General features: G+C 42.5%; 1 long non-coding RNA gene across 1 annotated transcript in view; it reads right to left on the bottom strand.

Annotated features, from left to right (window-relative positions):
• Positions 1-20,317, bottom strand: part of LOC138682414 (uncharacterized) — a 31,624-nt gene that overhangs the window by 1,335 nt on the left and 9,972 nt on the right. Inside the window, exon 4 of the long non-coding RNA XR_011322517.1 lies at positions 4,739-4,937. This is a non-coding gene — a long non-coding RNA (uncharacterized lncRNA). The remainder of the gene's footprint in view (positions 1-4,738; positions 4,938-20,317) is intronic.

The raw sequence follows: 20,317 nt of genomic DNA, 5'->3' as shown, positions 1-20,317 counted from the left end.
AGCTGAGACTCCCATGTGTGAACTTGGCCTAAGTGGCTCCCACACCAGTATTCCCACCCCATAGGGATGCCCAAGTGTGCTTAGTTTTACAGCAAAGGTGGTTTTAGTATCAGGCCCCAAGTGGTTTAAATACAGCCACAAAATGAACCAGTAGGCCAGTAGAAACTCTTGTGACCTTATGAGAAGGCCAGGGATGCTGATGGATGGTCTCCCTTTACTGTCTCTCCCTACAAGTGCTTGGGCAGTTCGTTTCTGTGGCATTAAACAGCTGGGGGAAAAAAAAAAAAAAGGGTTGCTATTGCTTTTTGTAACACCAGTTGTCTACTCCTGACATCCCCATCAGAGTTAAGCAATCAGTTTTTCCAGTCTGGATCTTGGCATAAGAGGGTTCTTCGTTACCAGGTGGAAGCTCTCTGAGCAGTGAGACTGCTTCAGAATCTAATGTGAATAATAATACTTGTGCGTTGATTTCTTCTTGTCATTTCTTCCTAACACTTTCATTTGACTCAAGTGCTGATGCTCCATTTCTGTTCTGAGCATTCAGTTATCAAGTATCTCTTTTCTTAATGCTGCACTTTTAAAAATCATTCCTAACCAAACAGAGTATCATCACTGTCTTGAAGACATAGCCCTTCATGCTGCATGTTCTCTCATTACATCCACTGGCTTTATATGCAGTCTGATATCTAATTTCCAGACAAGTCAATAAGAGTGAATTGACTTTGATAGGAATAGGAACAGACAAAGATCAGTTGCTTACTTTAAATACATAAGCATTATGGACTCCATTGTGGTGTGTGATGGTGATGTACGGAACTGTGCAATATGCAGTATTTAAAGATTGCTCAAGTCATAATATTCAACTGACAAATGTTGCCCTGTGTTAGGTGATGCTGATAACTTTATCTTCCCTTATTTTATTGGTATAGCAAGTAGACAAAATTTTAACAGCCTTGCTCACCAGACTGTTGTTACTTGGTGCAACCAGATGAAGGACTGTGAGCTTCCTCAGGGGAGCAGAAAAATGGAATTAATTACAGAAAGCTAGAGGGGGAACCTGAACTCCAGAATGCTATCCAAATGTACAAACAAAGTCTTAACAGTGATGGTTTTTTTTAAAGACCTGCATCAGAGCTTTGTTCAAGTGGTTCAGTCATGTAGATCAGACCAATATATTTATAAACATCCTTGTAAATTAATATATCCTTACATGTATTTGTATTTTATGGTTGACTGGCTTAACTGTAAGCACTTATAACTAGAGTTAGATACTTGGAAAATGGCATTCATTGTGAAAATTATTCCATTGAACAGAGCGCTCAGTTGATTATTGACTGTAATTACATACGTGGACAAAAGCAGTGCCGTTGCTGTGTGTTGTTTAAATACTTTGATTCCTCCCATCTACTGACAAATAAATATTACCCTGTATAAAACTGCTGTGTTGCCCAGCTGGTAAATTTTACTGCCTATAATCTCGATAGGACACTTCTCATGCAAACAGTTCTGGAAACTGGTTTAGCATTTCACATGCTCACTTATTAGATAAACAGAGATCAGTGAAAAATTAGATATTTGCTTGTTTCCAGAAGAGAGGAGGACTTACAAACAGCTAGAGGACCTTCTCAAAGCTCATGGTGCTGACATACTTTTTGGTGGAGAAGGACAGAATCATAAAACAGGGAAGTTTCAAGTGAATTTACGCCTCAAGGGCAGAGCAACTTTTTACTATGGTACTTTATGATTTGTACTCAAATACAGTGAATGTGTTTGGAATACCGTTTTCTTAGACATTTTGCAGATATGTTGAATAATCTGTGCAATTTGTCAGAGTGGAAGTTTCCCTTCAGCAGCTCAGGAAATTTTACCTGTACCACAAACACTGAAAGAGCTCTTCTGAGCGCTGCATTGCAGCCTCGTTGGTACATATTCCTTTCCAAAGTAGCATCTACTACTGTGTTTTAATTCGTCAATATTGAAGTAGGAGAAAGATACTTTCGATTTTTCTTGCTTAAGCCAAAATGTTCATACCACATTTGCCTGCATTATCAATATTTTATCACGTATGATAAAAATCTCCTGGGATTTAACAATGACACATAGTACTGGGACGGATTCCAGCCTTGAAGATGAGATGCTTTTATTTTACCCAACCCTGATCCACTACAAGTGGCAAATGATAGTCAGGTTCTATTTTTGCATTATACTTTTTAAAGTTACATCACAGCTGCATCAATCGCAAGACAAGAATATTTCACCCTGACATAACTGTAAATTAACATTCAACTAAATTGTACTGCAACAGGTACAATTCTGCAATACACTAGAGCTGACTTTCAGGGAGATAAATTTTGCCTCTAAGAAGTGTCTGAAATTCTAGAAAGAATTAGAAATTATGGCAAGGCAGGTAACGACATACTTACAGAAATGTGGCCATATAAGGCAATTACAATATGTTATTTTATGCCATCGCTCTCATTTAGCAAGCTCTGCTCCACGCCTCTCGAAGCACATCTTGATTTTAGCCTACTTTCCTATAGAAACAAAGTTCATGCCATTATGCTTCTGTCCTTTTGACCCTGATAACAATTGAGCTGTTGGCCAATCTTAACCACCTGTGAAAGGATAAATGTGTCACAGATTATTACTCTCTTATCTTTGGAAGAACGGTGGGTGGCTAGAAGACAGGAATGCAGATTGCCACCCCCACTGAAAGGTTACACGTGCAGCAGTACGTGCTCAGTTCTGCTCTACCTGATGAAGATGCACAGCTTCAGACTAGCAACAGCACGTGCTGTCCGTTGCCCAGAAAGGGTATCAGAATTTCAGAGAGATGATACAGAAGTTTTGTCCCAGCATTTGGGATCCTCTGAAGTTAAAAAAACAACAAAACAAAAAAGAACCCGCACACAAGTTGCCACACTATGTCCCCATTACGCTGTCATAAATGCATCAAAACCTTTGCATTCAGGTGGGCATGAATGGCATTTTAAAACATTTATGACTCTTTTTCCAGGTTGAAATGACCTATGGGGCAGAGTAAAAACAAAGTAAAAAGAAGACTACAAAACATCACCAGTGACAAAGAGATCTTTTAACCAAAACATTATCTTGGGACTTGCAAACTGTCATGGTCTAACTATGGCAAGTCCTCTAAGCCCTGCACCTCCTTTCCCAACTTCCTCCTGTTCCCCATGCACGGACTGTGTGTGGCAGGGGCTGTTTTACAATATGCACAGAGCAGCCAACACAATATAGCCATCTTCTTACCTGGACTTCTGGAGTTTATTAATGGAAATAAAAGAGGATTTGGCTTTCAGGAGAAAAATCGTTCTTTAAATTCACAGACTCACCTTTTTCTTTTTTTTTATCTCATCTCCCCACTTTTTGCAGGCCCATCACAGTAGATGGGTGATAAACCAAGCTATTAGGTATATATGAAGCTTGCTTCATCATATAAACATTTGGTTTTCTTCTTCTTTGTTTTGAATAGTATTCTGAGAGGAGAGCAAATCTATAACAAAGCTTTGAGTAACCTCACAACAAAGGGTCAGATGGACTGCAGATGTACTTAGTGGAACCTCATAGGCTCCATAAAGGTAAAGGAACACTGTCCTTTCAATTCTATGCTAGTAAGACACTTAAAAATGTTCCACAATGGCAACCTTAGAATTAGCTTGTCTGCTATCATTCATTTTTAAACAAGGTTCCTTTGGCATATAGCTTGGTTTCCATGCAAATGCACTGACTGATGTCTTTTATTTCATTTCATAGGCTTGTCTATTAGTCACAGGCTATTTACATAATGTGATGGAATTGGCACCTGTGTGGAGCTATTCTCTGTGCAGAATTCATTTCACCCTCATACCTAGTGAGGAAAACTTGTTAATTCATGTAGATGATAGGGCTATAACAGCTACATGAATTAGTTCTTCCAACCAAGAATGGCTACTAGAATCAGAAGCAGCTCTCAAAGTTTCAGGTCTCTCTAAAAAGAATCACTTATACCCCCTTGCCAGCTCCATTTTTAGGTTGGAGACTTCTGCAGCGCTTACTTCCATGAAGCTAGAACCGCAGTCTCAGAGGTGGCTGGGAGAGGCACAGATTTCCCTGGCACATAATTCTGTAGTAACTGCTGTACAGCCTCCACCTCCACAATCTCCCAGGCTGTGGTTACTTTTCCCCGGCACATTCAAATCTCTCTCTCTCATCCTCAATACATGCCAAGAGATTTATCTATTAACAAGCAACAAAATTACTGCTGTTGGGACTAAAACCATTTGGACGGTATAGTTGTGTCAGATGATCCCATGCTTTAATTTCTACCTGGAAGTCATCTCAGGATTTGCCATCACTACCACTACTACAAACCACCCCATGACTGTTAGTCGGATCATATTCCCATATTTCCTCAAGTACTTGGCCAATGGAAGCCATTTAATCCACATTAGATTGTTGGGGTTTAGGTGGGGTTCTGTTTGTGTTTTGTTTGTTTTTCAAGTAAATGCAACCCCTGTTTTTTTACACTTGAGAAGTAAATCTAGGCAAGAATAAAATTCAAGTAAATCTGTGTGGATTGAAACAAGGAAGAAGATCCCAGAACAGTCCTCGTACTCTCTTTTGTCCCTCCAGAGCCAACTGTCCCATTCTCCTCAACAAAATTATCTAGCTGCCATCCCCTCCCCTTTTAAGTAACTCTGCAGGAACTTAACAGCAACTACTGCCTCGCAGTCCTTACACATTCCCATTGCCTCTTGGACAGATTCCACTGCTAAAGGAGCTCTCTTCGGCTGCAGAAATGAATGCCAAACAGCCCAGATTTCAGGGAGGGGGCTTGACTCTGAAGTGGCAGGGGAGGAGCAGAGCTTCACGGAGTAGAACAGAGCCGAGACGAACACTCACAGGAGCTCAGACCCTGGAAGAGACTCAGGAAGATTCTGCAGGAAAATGGAGATCATTTACAAGCCTTAGAGTAGATTGTAACAGCATGAAAATATACATATGTGTTTAACTCAATAGACTGTGTCAACTATCTGGCCTTTCAGAGAAAAAATTCTATTTGAGCATCATAACTTCATGGGACATTTTTACAAAGATAAAAAGGCACAAGAACCATTTCATATTTAACTTGCACAGGAGGGAAATCCACATACACGCTGCAGCCGTGCCTGGATAGGTAAGAAATACGGGCTCTCCTTACAGGAACACAAGGTCATCAGGTGCCTAAGATATTAGCAAGGGACCCCAAGCCTTCTCATGTAAGACTTAGGTCTTACAGCAAAGAGCACAAAAAAGCCCAAGACCATGGGCTGCTCTGAGAATACAGCTGACCTGTGGCTTTGCCGCAGGCTGGGCACTTTACATCCTCACTGAGTGGTTCTAAGTTCATTCCCTTTTGAGGAACTCCAAAGTAAAGGTCAGAGGGACCTCACCACACCCACAGGATAAACCTTTGGGAGGATAATTAGTCAGCAAATAATCTCTTTTAAGGTATTGAGGCCTAATATTCCACTATTTGTAAAGAATAGCTTTATCAGTCAACCTAGCAAGGCCGTCAGCATGGCATGATATTCTATCCAGCATACATTTACATTTTTGCATTTCAGATGGCTTAAAGTGCCTTATTGCTTCCAGCTTTTTATTCACAGACCTTTCTGACCTTGTGAGCAGGTCAAGTTCTCACTTACACCAAACGCACCGTGCACTCCTGCGCTGGTTAGAAATCAGACCTGAAGATCTCCTCCTTGGGACTTGTATCATTCATTTCAATCAACACCAAATATCTAAAACAGCCTATGCTTTCTCCTGAAATTGGCTCTCGACGGGGCTATTCCCACAGGCACCGTCTGTCTCCAGCTCTTTGTTTCGGGCCGGAGCGGGGAGGAACTGTGGAAAATGTCACACTCCAGCAATTCTGAATGCCGCCGTCCGGGTTAGTGACCGTAAATGTGATCCTAGGAGAGCACATTCTCCAGGGGCATCCACAACCTTTGAGCACTGCAGAACCTCCTGCCAACCAGGGTCAGACCCCACACTTCTTGGGCAGAAAACCCAAAACCTAAGGCATATGGGGGTATAACCATATTTTGAAGTGCTCTTTATTAACTAAAACCAGCTAAAACTTTGCCTGTGGTTAGGCATGCATACAAAACCATCAACATACTACACTGAATTGTCAGCTGAAGTAACTGAAGTCCTGTGACTGACTAGGAACGCAAGCTTGCTGGCTTCTAATTAAAGATGAAGTTGAGAGTCCTTCAAAAATTGGCCACAGAATTAGTATTGAATCCAAAAGCAAAATCTGAGTTGACTGAAAGGTCATCAAACACGAGGAGATAATTACTGCTTGATGTTCCAAGAAACCCAAGCTCTGACACTAAATCTAAAAAAAAAAAAAAAAAAAGCATGCTGGAAGCCTTTGATGAACGAGAACGATAACAAAAAGTTTCTTTCTTCCCTTCCCCATCATGCAAACAGACCAGGCACAGAGACACTGAGGGCATTATGCAAGAAAACCTCAACAATCACGTAAGCCCGAGTATCCTGTTAAACCTCACATCTTTATTCACTGAAATACAGAACAAATGAAATATTTCAAGGGAAAAGTAACTTTTTTTTTTCTGTTAGTATCATTTACTTTGCTGACTAATCAGTTTACAGAGTTGATTAGCTTTTGCTTATGCAGCTTTGACTCCTTGCCTCTTTCCAAAAGGAAAATATACAGTGTACTGATTCTAGGAGCACTAAAGTTATGTTAAAAGGCTGTGTGGGGTTAGTGTTAAAATACTTCAGTATGTTTTTGCATGGAGGGGATCTGCAGCAGCTGTACAAAAAGCATTTGAGAACAGCAACAGCAAGTTATAAACAAAAACAAATTATGAATGAAGAAAAATTATGAACAGTCAAATTAATATAATCAGGAGTTACAGTACATCTGTTGCTAAGAAATAATAGCTGTTTCTTGTATTCTTGGAAAAGCTCAAAAAAAGCAACTGCTAGTTTAATAATTAAGAATCTTTAAAAACATACAGAATGACTGAATCATTGAGGATGGGAAGGGACCTCTTGAGATCATCTAGTCTAACCCCCCCCCGTGCTCAGTAAGACATAATGCTTTTTCTGAAGTATAATCATAAATTTACCTAATTAAAACTTCAACAGAAGACTGCTTCTGGGAGAGCTGGCCATGGAGGAGCCGTGAGGGTGTGTGCAGCCAGCAGTGCCTGCATTTCTGCCATGGCATGTTGCTTAACCACTGCTGATCTCCATGGAAAGCTTGGTGCCGGCTCCGGTTCAGTATCTCCCCACCCTGGAGTATTTTTTTTTCTCTGTCCCAGTTCATGTTGCTGACAAACTGGGAGCTGAATTGTCTCAGAAAAATCAAAATCCCCCCGTGGAGGCCACTCCAGCCGCCAGCACAAAGGCAGCTGTCGGGGAGGCAGCGGTGAGCAGACACGATGTGGAGCCGCTGATGAAGCAGACAGGAGCCTGATATGTCTGGGCAGATGTGCAAGGCAAAAAGTAATATTTTGTTTTATTTTTTTGACCCAACAGACCCAACCAGGGCTGAAATCAATAGAAATGAGTTTCCTGCTCACTTCATCTGTGGGATCCTGATGAGTTTGGAAGTTAATGTTTCAGTACATGGTAGAGATACAGAAAGAGACCAGCAGAACTGCCTTAGATGACCAGAATCCAGAAATCCTGCAAATTACTGCCTTCGACATTTTATATTAAACATGTTTGGAGAACGCTTGTCAAATCTGATCTTCAGGAATATGTGTCAACCTTTTATACTGACTTCATTTGTTTTACCTTTAGAGCAATTGAACTGGTCCCCGAGGCAGGTATTACCCGCATGCCACCTTTAACACAATCAGATTAGTGCCGTGATTACTCTAAAAGCTGAAGCCTTGGTGTGGTGACAAACTGAATGCTCAGCATTGAAATGAGATCACCTGAACAGAGCACGCAGCCTGGCCCCCATTTCCAGCCCCGTCTTGGAGAGGACCATGCTCACCATATGGTGCTCCTGCTACGCCTGTGCTATTTCTAGCTTCAAACACTGGAATTGGAACTGACAGATTTAAAAATAAGGCTTTGATCCCGCCAAGATGTCTGCTGACCACACCATAGACCCTTTTTGCTGGTAGTCGAACCAGCGTTGTGCCATGCTCCCTTCAGATGATCCCTGTTAGTCCCTTCATAATACAGGTTCACACACTTTGCTCTTCCTTACCCGATTCCTTTGACCTACTTTTACCTACATTGCTTTCTCTCCTGCTCTTCTTGGAAACCCATGTAACTGGATTTGAACGTGCTTTGACTCTGGCATTATTTATCTAGCTGGAAAGAAAGCAAATGTATACTCTAAGCACTTCTTGAAAACCTCCGTCCACCATTTACCCGACATCCACCATCAGCGCAAGGTACCACTTCTGCAGCACAAACAGACATCCCAAGGACTGGCCAGTCCTGTGCCCACCACCCTGCGCTCACCCCTCTGGGCACAGCTTCCAGTCGAAGTCTGGTGGAAAACCAGGTACTGATGACTCTTTCTTATCCAAAGTTGCCTACATCCCAATGTCAGCTTTAGGTAACACTAAAAATAAAACAACAGTTTACCTAAAAGCATTAATTTCCACATAAATTGCTGGCTTTCTAGTTAATAGACCTCTAAGGATTTTTTGGTAGACCAAACACTCTTTTCAAAGCAAATGATTAGGGCTGTATAAAACCCATCCTTTTTACTCTGCTGTTCATCATTTAGATTAATCTACTAACTAGCTTTAACATCTCAGCAGCCATCCTCCTGCAAAAATGAACACTTTGCAGTCCTAATCAAAAAGCCTTGAAAGGCTTCAGTATTCATGGGGGGTGGCAGAGTACAAAGGATATCTCCTTTGCACAGCGACTAACCATCTTAAATCCCCACAGCTGTAGCAAAGACAGAAATCTGGCTTGCATAGCACTTAAACTTCAGTGCACTGAGAACATCATAAATGAACAACTTGGCATGTAGGATCAAAGGTAGGAAATGTGTCATTATCTGGGATGGTTATGGAGAGAGGAAGGTTTCACCCAGGCTGAGTTTCCAAAAAAAAAAAATAGGAAATGGATTACTCCTGCCTCAAAACTTATCACCCATTTTTAGCTACACCAGGACAGAGAGTCCTCCAGTGCTCAGCTTGCTCTACCTGGATTTTCAGTTTCCCTCTCCTTCCTTCTCTCTACCACTCCATTACTTACTGGGAAAGAGCAAAGATGATGTTTCTCACAGTATTTAGCAAGAACACGTACATGATGCAACTGCCCAGCACCTGGATTTAACAACCCGTAATTCAGGTTTACAAATCAGGACAATGCAAATCAAAGTTTTGATTTTTGGAAAAACAAACAAACAAAACCAACAAAAAACCCCAACTTTGGGACTTTTAGCAGCTGTAGTGTCTACATCAAACAAGTTGTTTCCATTCACTTAGGTCATTTTTTAATTAAAAAATAACAACTACAAAGCAATGAAAGTCAAAGGTTAGACTTTGGCACCATTAAGCAAGCCATGGGATTTTTACTAGCATAATCCCTGAACACTGGGCTACCAAATACCAGACTCTTCATTTTCCTTCCTGGAAATTTTGGCAGTATTATGCTTTCCAAAGCACACCTGAGACACTCAGGAGAACCTGGACTTGCAGCACAGCTGTTGTACAGGAACTCCTTGAAAGAAATTTTTCTCCTTTACCTCTGCAGAGGTGAGGCACACATCAGCCAAGGAAGCTTCCCTCCCAATATCACTTCACCACTTCCACAAACAGGTTCAGCAAAATTCACATGCACATTCTCTTAGCCTGGTTGTGCCTAAACCACAGGGGCTTGGTTGGCACAGCTACATCAGCTGGAAGTCTCCAGTTTGGACCAACATCCTTGCAGTCTCTAGCTAAACATAAGCTTAATATTTTACAGCAAAAAATAGTTCAAAGAAAAAAAGATAATTTCCTTCTTACCCTTGAAGTTTTCGTAATTTGGTTATCTGAATACTTGAGCTTACATATCCAGCAAGTGTCTCTTGCACAAACATGGCCTCATTTACAAGGACTATGAAACAGGCAAAAAGAGGTAATTGTCATAAACATAAGAAAATCTAGGTGAGCCTAGCTTCCCTCAAAAAAAAAAATCAGTGAGGATATTCTGAAATCCTTGAAGCAGCACACACTTTCTAATACTTGAGAACACCACAGCTGCAGCTAATGTGTTCCAGGAAGAGGAGTGAGATTTCCAAAATCAATTTTCAGCTACTGCCTCTGATCTTCACAGATCTACTTGCACACTTGGATGCTGACAAGCAGCAAAAGAGTGGGGAAAGGAGGGAATTAGCATAAAAAAAAAAAAAAAAAAACCAAACCACCAAGACCCCAAAGGGCTATAATCCCAGACAAGTCTTGGTTCTTCAGACTGAAAAGCAACGTAAAGAAACTACTCTATATTCACATGGTCTGCGGAAGCAATCTCACAAGATCTGGAACTTGTGCAAGGCATAAATTCACGTCCTTTGGACAGCCCTCCTTGGATTTATTTACTTTTTTGCCCATTAGTCCTTACAAAGCAAATCTTCCTGCTGTGTAGTGATGCAAACTGGCCAGGCATTAGCACATGATTTGCTCCCCTTTTCAGTAAAAGGCGAAGTAGGGTGGAAACTCTGAAACAGCCTACAGAAAAACAAGGCAAGATAGCAGGAAGAAGCAGTATCTGACACTGCTGGATGAGAAAGAGTCTTTCTGGAATTACCAACCTTTCTTCAGCTCAGATGCAGTAACATCTGCTAGAAAAGCCTGCAGCTCCTTCTTGGCCACAACTGACAGTTCAGAAAGTCTCTGAGGCTAGTTTGGGCCAAGTCACTAATTCCTTACTGAGCCTACCCAACACAACCAAAGCCTGTCATCTCATATTGAGGGCAGCCTTTCTGAAAGGCACAAAACAGAGGTTGCTGCAATGTCACGTGCTCTATCAGGATGGTAGTTTTTAACCTTATTGGAAAGGATGAGAACAAATGCTGTCAACTTTGGGACACAACAACCACCAAGAGCTAGACTTAGTAAAGAGTGACTTGAAACTAGAACGAAAAAAAGCGCTGCATTTCCACTCCAGCTCTCTTCTGATGGAGGTAATTCAGCTGGAGTTTATAGTTTGGGCAGATTAGAAACGACTTGCACAGAAGACACTCAACCTTTCAAGTGTACTTTATGAAGAACTTCACAGCGTAATAGCCGATACTTCTGGCATGCCAAGGACTCCAGAAATAAGGATTTGTCAAACATACAAAAGGAAGTAGTCCCAGGAACAGCGATACCCCCGCTGATGCACCCACCACGACAGCATCCTCCTGCAGGGGACGTAATGAACTCAGTAACAAACTCAGACAGTAAGACAGACGCAGAGCCTGCCTTCATATCGTTCTCTTGGAGCCAAATTCAAGCCTGCTTTTCCTTGTCTCCTGTTTACCCCATGTAAGTGCCAAATGACATTAACATGAAGGCTCCCCGAAATTCCATCTCACTAACATTTAAAAATATGCTATTGATTGGTGTCTGTCTTGTGTCGGGACTTGTCAGCAAGCTGCAGTGAAGGACATGCGAGTGAAGCAGGGCACTATCCAGATATGTTCTGCATCAGAAAGGGAAGGTTCAGAAAGCTCAGCAGCTAACTGCAGTTCCCGAAGGGATACATACACTTTGGTAATTGAGATTATTCCAGTTTCCCAAGCCAGGTGGCTGACTGATCTGATATTATAGAGCACAGAGTCAGACTAAAGCGGTTTGTCGTGCTTCATTACACAGTCTACTTCCATGTCTAGTTGAACATCTTACGATTCTCCTGAGAAGAAAAGTAAAAAAACAACAAAAATACATTACTCCCAAAACAATCAGAAGATACAGGTACCGCGATACCCTTGTTAAAAACTAAGTCTTGAACCTTCATAGGGAAATCAGTGTACTTCCAATGCAATAAGGCTTTTCCTAGGCAAGTATTTTGCTCCTCAAATACTTCCAAAACATGAAGTTGTTGGATGTCACAAAGACAGACATTTGCAGGTCAACTGCTTCATTTTAAGTGTAATGAAAGGTCAGGACAAACTCCGCTCTAGATCCCTGGCCAGGTCTACTTACTCTGCTTTGATTCCCAGCAGCACATACTTGTTTGGGCAGCCTGGAAGGACCAGCAATCCCCTTCTGCACGTTACTGGGAGCACCTGCAACGCTTCCTGCATGAGCACTCTGTCAACTCTTCTTCCCAAGCAACTCAGACCTCCCACTTTGCCAATTTACCACACTTTACACCGACACTACTATAAAATATAGTGAAAGCATTCAGACACTGTATTATCAATGAATTCATACAGCTGCATTTAGACAAAACCCTAAGAGAATCCAAACCTGCTGAGCTTTGTGCATGAACTGCCTGAGCTGTCTGCCGAGTTCCACCATCATGCTTGCCATTCTGCTAGTAAATCTGCAATTTCCACATATTTTTCTCCTGGTGGCCTCCATGTAAATATGCAAAGCCTGAATTTATGAAACAATCAGATTTTTTCTTTGCTCAGTTTTGAAAAGAAGGAAGAAAAATAACCAAATTCTTTCCCAATGTCACTCTTCTATTGTATTGACATTTTGTCTTTTAATCTCTGGAGAGCAGAGTTAAAGTTCCAACTTGGTCACAAGGTTAGATGGAGTTGCTTCAGTCTCTAATAATTATTTGTCCACATCATAAAACTGTTATGGCACAATCTGCCATTACTAGCCATTAGTGTTCGGCCATGGCAGCAGGTTGTATTGTTTACACCTGAAGTACAGGCTGGGTTGGGCAACTTAGATAACACAGCAACTATCTGCACAAGGCATACCTTTAGCTAGGAGAATTGTTCACTTGTTTGAAAAAGAACCAAATCAACACAAAGTTTAAGAGGAGTGGTTATTTTATTGGCATATTTCCTGCTAGTGTGTTATGGGTACAAACTATTTTTTGCATTGCAGAAAATCAAGGCAGTATTATGCTTAGATTGTATCTAATTAATTTTTCATACTAAAAACCTTCTCAATGCCAGATGGCTGATAGGTGGCCATTTAGAAACCAGAAGGTATCTGTCAGAAAAAAAACAAAGCCCTCAACTTTGTTCACTGAGCCTCCTTTTTACCTATGGCCTTGCTAGTCAAATTGTATTATATACCTTTGAACAGGGAAGTCATTTAAGAGAAGCATGAATCTTTATGATTTCCATGCATCTCTCAGAGCCTCCAGAATTATTCTCCCATTCAAGCCATCACTCTCCAGGGTAAAATACAGGAGCATAGAATATTAACCTTTGAGTTATCTTTTGCTAGGTCAAAAGATCTTTGGGTCGTCTTCATCATCATCTAATTTGGGGCCATTGAGAAAGACACACAGGGAAACTTAAGAGTCTGGGTCTGCTGTGGCTCCCTTTGTCACCCTCAAGGTACAGCCTGCTAACTGGCAAAGGAAGAGCATCCCCACCAGAACAAGCTGAGCAAGGGACAGAGAGCACTGCCAAATCCAGCACAACCGCAAACAGACTCTGTGTTCGTCAATCCTAGTGCAGAGAGGAGCAAAGCCCCCATCTCCCTTCTGCACAGGTGAAGCCTGGGCTTACACAAACAGTGCAAAGGCATTTCTGTCCTGTTTATGCCAGGCTACCTGCTGGCTAACATTTGCCAGAATGTCACAGGGAAAGAAAAAAAAGTGCTCCTTAATTATAGCCCTTCTGTTGTTCGACTCAGGGGTTTTATTAAAAAGGAAAAAGCATAGAGAGCCGCTAATCAGCAGCTCCTAACAAATGAAGTTCTGGAGATTGATTTTTCAAGTGATTAGCAGTGCAAACACACATTTTCACAACTCAAAATCTTTGCGTTTTTATCCAACAGCTATTTTCATTAACCAAGAAAGGATCAGAGAGGGACAGTTAACAGCCAAGACTAGCCTCAAATACTAATGGCTTTATTACCACAGCACACGGATTTAAAAACCTATATTGCAGCTTTGTTTCCATGGTCCCAAGAGCTCCATAGGTTCCATATGCAGCTTTAATTAGAAGTAAAAGCTGTAGCTGTACCTTTGCATGTATGATTCTTTCACAACAAAACACCATTTGCTGGACAAAATGCCATTCAGCTTCACACAAGCCATTCACCACCTCCAGCAGCATGTAGCACCGTTGCTCCCATGCTCAAGTTAGAAGCTCTAATGACAGAGCAGAGCAGCTGCCAGCAACTTAGGGGCTGAAATAGGAATTGGAATAGCTTAGAGATAGATGATATACCCTGAAGGGAGCTAACAATAAGCATGGTGGCATCAGACAGCCTTTACATTTGCTGTGCTTCCTTCCATACCTGCTAGTCCCTCAAGGTATTGAGAACCTGCAGCTGACTGTACTGCTGGGAGCAGGAGTGCTGGGTGCTCAGCACTCACACAATACACTTCCAGGTAAAGTCAAGCCACAAAAATTACAGGGAGAGAACCTGTGCTATAGATCACTAACTAGATTTAGTTTAAAATTCCAAAAAGGACAGCTTTAATAGAATCGTCACTTGTCTATCACTCGTCTGATTTTCTGAAGGTGAAAGTCATATAAGTTTCACCAGTGACTTAATACCTTTCTGAGCAATAGACTAGATGGGGAAAATTTCTTTGCTCCCAGAAACGATTAGCACATATTCACCTCCCCGGCCCCACATAAGTTGGTGACAGAAGATGTATTTTTTCCCCATGTGCTCCTTTTTAGCAGCCATATCCAAGAGAACAGGCTGGTTGAGCTTTGCTGCCTACAACTTGAAGAGAAAACAACAGGGGATTTTCCTTCTCCCAAACATGAGTTTCCCTGACATCCCCAAACACCAGTCCAAAATCCCTTGGATGGCAGCAAGTTAACATTTGTCAGAGTAGGTGAGAAATGCACATGTGCAGCTAAACACAGTGGCGTGCAAAGCAGCTACGTTGGGGAGTGAGAGACTCTCAAGCTGTGTGTTGTATTGCCAAGTGGAAATTGCAGACAAGGAGAGATTGGTTGGGCTCTCACCCCCGGGAGGTGGCATTCTGCATGCTCCATGGCTTCTCCTTCACACAGCACAGCCCGGCTCACCCTCCCTGCCCTGCAACGCCTCGCTGGCACCTCTCCACTGAAACGTGGGTCCCGACACGCTGCTAGATGTGACTTTGGACTCTGAAGACTGATGGGAAAGTCCCAGCTGGACAGTGGGCCAGCAAAAGCCCTGCCCACACGACAGCAAAGGCTTTCACAGGCTCCCAGGGGAATTACAATGTCCCTAACTCATACGGGAGAGAGACATTTTCCACAATCAAGGAAATACATTTAGACTGTGAATACTTCTGTTCCCAGCAGCTGGAGGGAGAGGAGAAGGGGAGCTGACGCTTTTACTTCATTCTCACCAAAGCAACCTTAGTCTTGCTTCACTCAGAGACAGAGTTTATGGCAGGTTTTAGATTCTATTCCTTTAACATCTTACAGCTTCCAAGATGCAGCATTAATGCCCCAGGAAGGCAGAGGACTCTGAATTAACGGCAGAGCTGTCACACGAGTTGTTACAGCCCTCCACGCTCTCATTACAGAACACCATGGGATAGTCACTTACACCAACAACTGGAGCTTCACAGTGTTCCTGCAAACAGAGTGATTTTTCCTCTAGTGAAATGCCATCATTTACAATTAGTGCAGTTGTGCAGGACACTGTTACTGAACCTGCAGTTGACGATTATAATTAACTGCTGGTGATAGGAGAAGCATGGATTAAAGCACCGTCTATACATCACACAGATCCATATAAACTATTCTTCAGCAAGACATTTCATGCTATATCTGCAAACCCAGCCTTTCCATTGCACTGCTTTTCATCCAGTCCTGCAGTGATTAGAACAGGTCAGTGGGACCAGGACAGAATATGACTATATGGGTTTGTCCCCACTCAAGATTTGGGGCTCCTGGATCATCTTCCCAGTCCTCCACGATGAGCCAGTCTCATAGTGATCAGCGAATTATTTCCAGTCTCAAAGCCAGGTTTGTTTTTCCTCTCCAAACTGCCTGCACAGGCAGCTCTTAGACAAAAACTTCGCTCCCAAGAGAAGTTTTGCTCCAGTGCAGCAGCTGGAAAGCCACCTAAAGCTGCTTCCTAAGAATTTCTCTCTTGAAGAGAAATCCACTGCCTAATTTAGGGCTGTCACAAAATCCCATGTGCCCCAACCTCCAGTTTCTGGCCCGTGGCACTGATGGTGGAAGCAAGCACTAGCAATAGCCATGTGATAGTTTTTTGGACCCTGAATTACACTAGACATTGGAGCAATGCGTCCAGCCAGGGTTGTTTCTCCTCTCCCTTATGCAGCTTTAAAATCATAAAAGTCTAAATGAATACATACGGGACCTGAGAGTAAAGGTAGATTCCTCATGCTTACACAGGCTCAGAGATAATCTCACTGCTGTTCTCAGTGGTATTAATTCATGCACTGTGGGCCCATAGTGTTATCAAGATATGAGAAAGAATGCATTACATAAATATACATTTATCATAGGGAGTGGAACAGCTGAGACCAATTTTCATTTTTGCTTCTGCACTTAGATATGCTTTGTAGATATTTTCCTTCAGCAAATGATTCAATCCATCACAATTAAAGTAACACAATGTAATCTCTCCTTTGATTTAATTGTTCTCATTCTGCCAGATATACAAGTTCAAAATACATTCGAAGTAATATTTAAAATAGAAAGATTATTTTCAAAACTAGCACAAATCTCCTAATGGGTTCAGAATTACATGCTGGGAGTCTTGCAATGCATTGATTTTTGGTACTTAATTTTAAAACATTTCCAAAATATGCCAGCATGAATCTGAGCTGATACTTCCCAGGAACTCTAATGGACTTGGGTATTCAAATCCCCCAGAAGATCAATCTTCTTTCCCGTGTGCTGCTGCAAACGCTTTCCTTCCCCCACGTGCTCAGAGCAGAGCTCTCCCTCTCGGATCCAGGACAGTGCCCAGAGCCCACGGGAGGAGCGAGCCCTCCCTCCTCGCAAGGCAGCAGAGCCCACAGCATCTGCATCTCAGGTACTTACATAGCTCAGGAGCAAAGCCATGGGGAAGGTCACAAACACAAGGTCAGAATGAGAGATGCATGGAAAGACACCAAGCAGAAACTCGGATGGTCTCCATTTCTTTGACAAAGATGCTCACGGAGAGGCAATGACTGGCTACGAAGCCAGGCCACATGCCCCAGCAACTTTGCTCACTGCTAGCTTGGGCAGATTTGACCTGACAACTTAAAAGCTTTTACTAATAGTTCCATAAGCTTGCCCAAGGTAACACATATGTGCATACAGATATGCTTGTTAAATAGCAACCAAGAGCTCGGCTCAGAGCTTTTGCACTCTCCTGTAACCAAGAGACAAGTGAAGAAGAGCAATCCAACATCACCCCAATTAATGAATGCGATTTCTCCCATCCTTTCTTTCTATCTTCCATCTCCAGACTTTGTTTTCAACTCCCTTCCCTTGCTGTACCTCCTGACTGTCTCATTTTATGTCCAGGCTCCGCAGTGGAGAAATGCCAGCGCTGATGCTTCTTAGGCGAAGAACTGAGGACTTCTTAGCATGGGGCAGCCCAACACTCTCAAGCAGGGACACCAAGTGTTGGAATGCAACACTTGGTGTCCCTGCCAAGATCCCCAGATTGCAGAGCTACTGGCAATAATTTTAATGGAAATGGCATGCACCATCACTGTAAGGATTTAAATTTTCATTAGCTCTTGAAGCAGAGGTTTATACAAGCAGTTGCACTGTTTTTTCAAGAACCCTTCCTCAGTAAGCGATTCAAAGGAAATGATTACCCAAACCAAGCTGTAAGTGTCCACATTACGCTGAAGCACTTGCCCTTCCTCAGCACAGCCATCTTACGAGCTCTCTACTTAGCAAGACAAAGGATGCTAAAATAATCAGCACATTCAAACCCTTACTGTAGCAGGTATGCAGCAGGACCTGAAAAATAGCCTCAGAAAAGAAACTAGTGTAAAAGGAGTAAAAACTCGGAAGGTTTTTTTTCTTTTTCAAATGTCTCGCTCTGGCAGGCAGAAAGCAGTGTCCAAGCACACACAATGAGCTTTAGAAGGTCAGGGTGGGAACCAAAATCAGTAACATCCTACCAGCTCACTGTCCTCCCAGCTGGGTTTGCACAGAAAGCAACACTGGTCTGTCCCACGTGGGCTTTTACTGGGTGGGTATTTCTACATCGCGATGCATCGGCCAGTACAAACCTATCCCAGAGTACGCTAGCATTGCTGCACATCATCTATGAGCATCAGCCGGGGAATAAAGGGTCCCTATTCTCCCTCCTGCCCAGGTGGGCTGGAGCAGGGAACAGCCTTCATCCCAAACCTCTCCCTTTCCTTCTCCTCCACATGCTGAACGATGCAAGTGAGGCAGGATGGCGAGGCAGTAACGGACACCCAGCAGACGGAAAACTGGCTATTTTCAGCCCACAGCAACAGGCTGCAACTTGCCGAGTGCAAGCTGCAGCTTTTGGAGTGCTTCTCCACCCCAAACTGGTGTCAGTGGAGGAGCAAGCTGACCAGCTGCGCACTAATGGATCAAAAGGCCTGCGTCTCTCCTGCTTCATGTACGAACTGAGGACCGTTCTGCACAAAACCACTAATTACAGTTATTTACACCAGCGTTGCAGGATCCAGACCCTTCGTCTCCAGATACAGACTTACTTCATGTAGCCGCTCTATGCAAAATAAAAACTGCCTAATTCCTTACTTATATACTCATAAATTAATACACCAGAACTCATATTCTTATTTTTCTTGTACACATACTACTATTAGTCTATCCCACCTGGTGACTTGGAGCTAAATGCGATGCATGTTTATATCAGTGAAGGATTCTTCTCTCATCTTCAACAGAATTAAGTGAGACTCTCAATACCAAGATCCTATTGAGCTGTGATAGTGTTAGTAGGATGCATATTAGTATGTGCAGCAAAAAATAACATTACATCAAATCCTGTTAGAATAGAGCCTTATCAAAGATTGACAGGAAATATGTTCTCTGAAAATAACCACAGTATTTGCTCGTGGCACTCACACAAAGGATATCTCCGAGCCACAGCTCATATCTGTGCCAAATGAGAAACCTCTAAAAGAGCCTAATTTTTTTGCTCATATTACTTCTGCCCATTTTAATTTTACACATGAAATTAAAAAAATAGTAATGGCAACATATTTTAAAGAGAAGTGTAACATTTTTGTGTGTGGTGGTTATTTTCTACAACACATGGAAAACATAAACAAAGCAAATTAGTGATGTTAGAGCAAACTAAGAGACTCTGTGCAGCAGAGTTTGATGCTCATTTACAGAGAGGAAATAAGCAGGGACAGGAATCCTCCTAAAATACAGGATGGACACAAGCAACCATCTATATGGTTTGAGTTGCCAGAAAACTAAAGGCACGCCATGGCGATTATAACTTTGTGAGATGTTTACAATTTCTTCTCCTTGTTCATGTAATCACAGCTTACATCTTTCTAACATCCAAAGCCTGACAAGCTTTTTCTATGCTCCTACCACCTCCAAGCCATACAAATAATTAAGAAGCAACCTCATTTACTGCAGGGGAGAATAAGGTGTCTGTTGAACACAGGGTTGTAAAGATGTAAAGGTTGGGGCTGCAGCCACAGTCAAAACCAAGTCACACAGAAAGACAGGCTGCTAGGCCAGGTTTAAAATAGGGACTAAAATTGCTGGCCATTGCTGTCACACACCCATACGTGGTGCCGGCCAGGGGAGCTGACAAAGCAGCTCACCCCTTCCCGCGACTTCACCAAGCTGCTGCCTGTGCCAGCCCCTGAGGGTGGCTGGTCTGTGCCCACCTGGGTGATAAGGATCTCGGTCCCACCCGTCAGCCAGAAAGCAGAAATCAGATCTTTTGTTTGTTTGTTTGTTTGGCTACAAACCACTGCAGCAAGGCACCCAAGATGGGAAGAATTACAGGAGGAATTACAGCCACCAGCTGCCTATGAAGTTGCTTCTATTAAAAAATAATAACAAAAAACCACTCTGCTATGGCCTTAATTTTACAGCTTAAATGCTCAGTGATATTTCACCCGCTCAGTTACACGTTGTAAGATGTTCTGCTGAAGTTATTTGTATTTTGCCTGAACAGGCACAGAGTGCTGGTGCCATCTGCCGTTTGCTGGGTATTGGCAGGCAAGCACAGGCAAATCAAGTAATAGCATAACAAAAGAA

The sequence above is a fragment of the Haliaeetus albicilla genome, chromosome 27, assembly GCF_947461875.1.
Source record: "Haliaeetus albicilla chromosome 27, bHalAlb1.1, whole genome shotgun sequence".
Lineage (NCBI taxonomy): Eukaryota > Metazoa > Chordata > Aves > Accipitriformes > Accipitridae > Haliaeetus > Haliaeetus albicilla.
The sequence above is the reverse complement of the archived record's forward strand: the minus strand, read 5'-3'. Positions and strand labels throughout refer to the sequence as shown.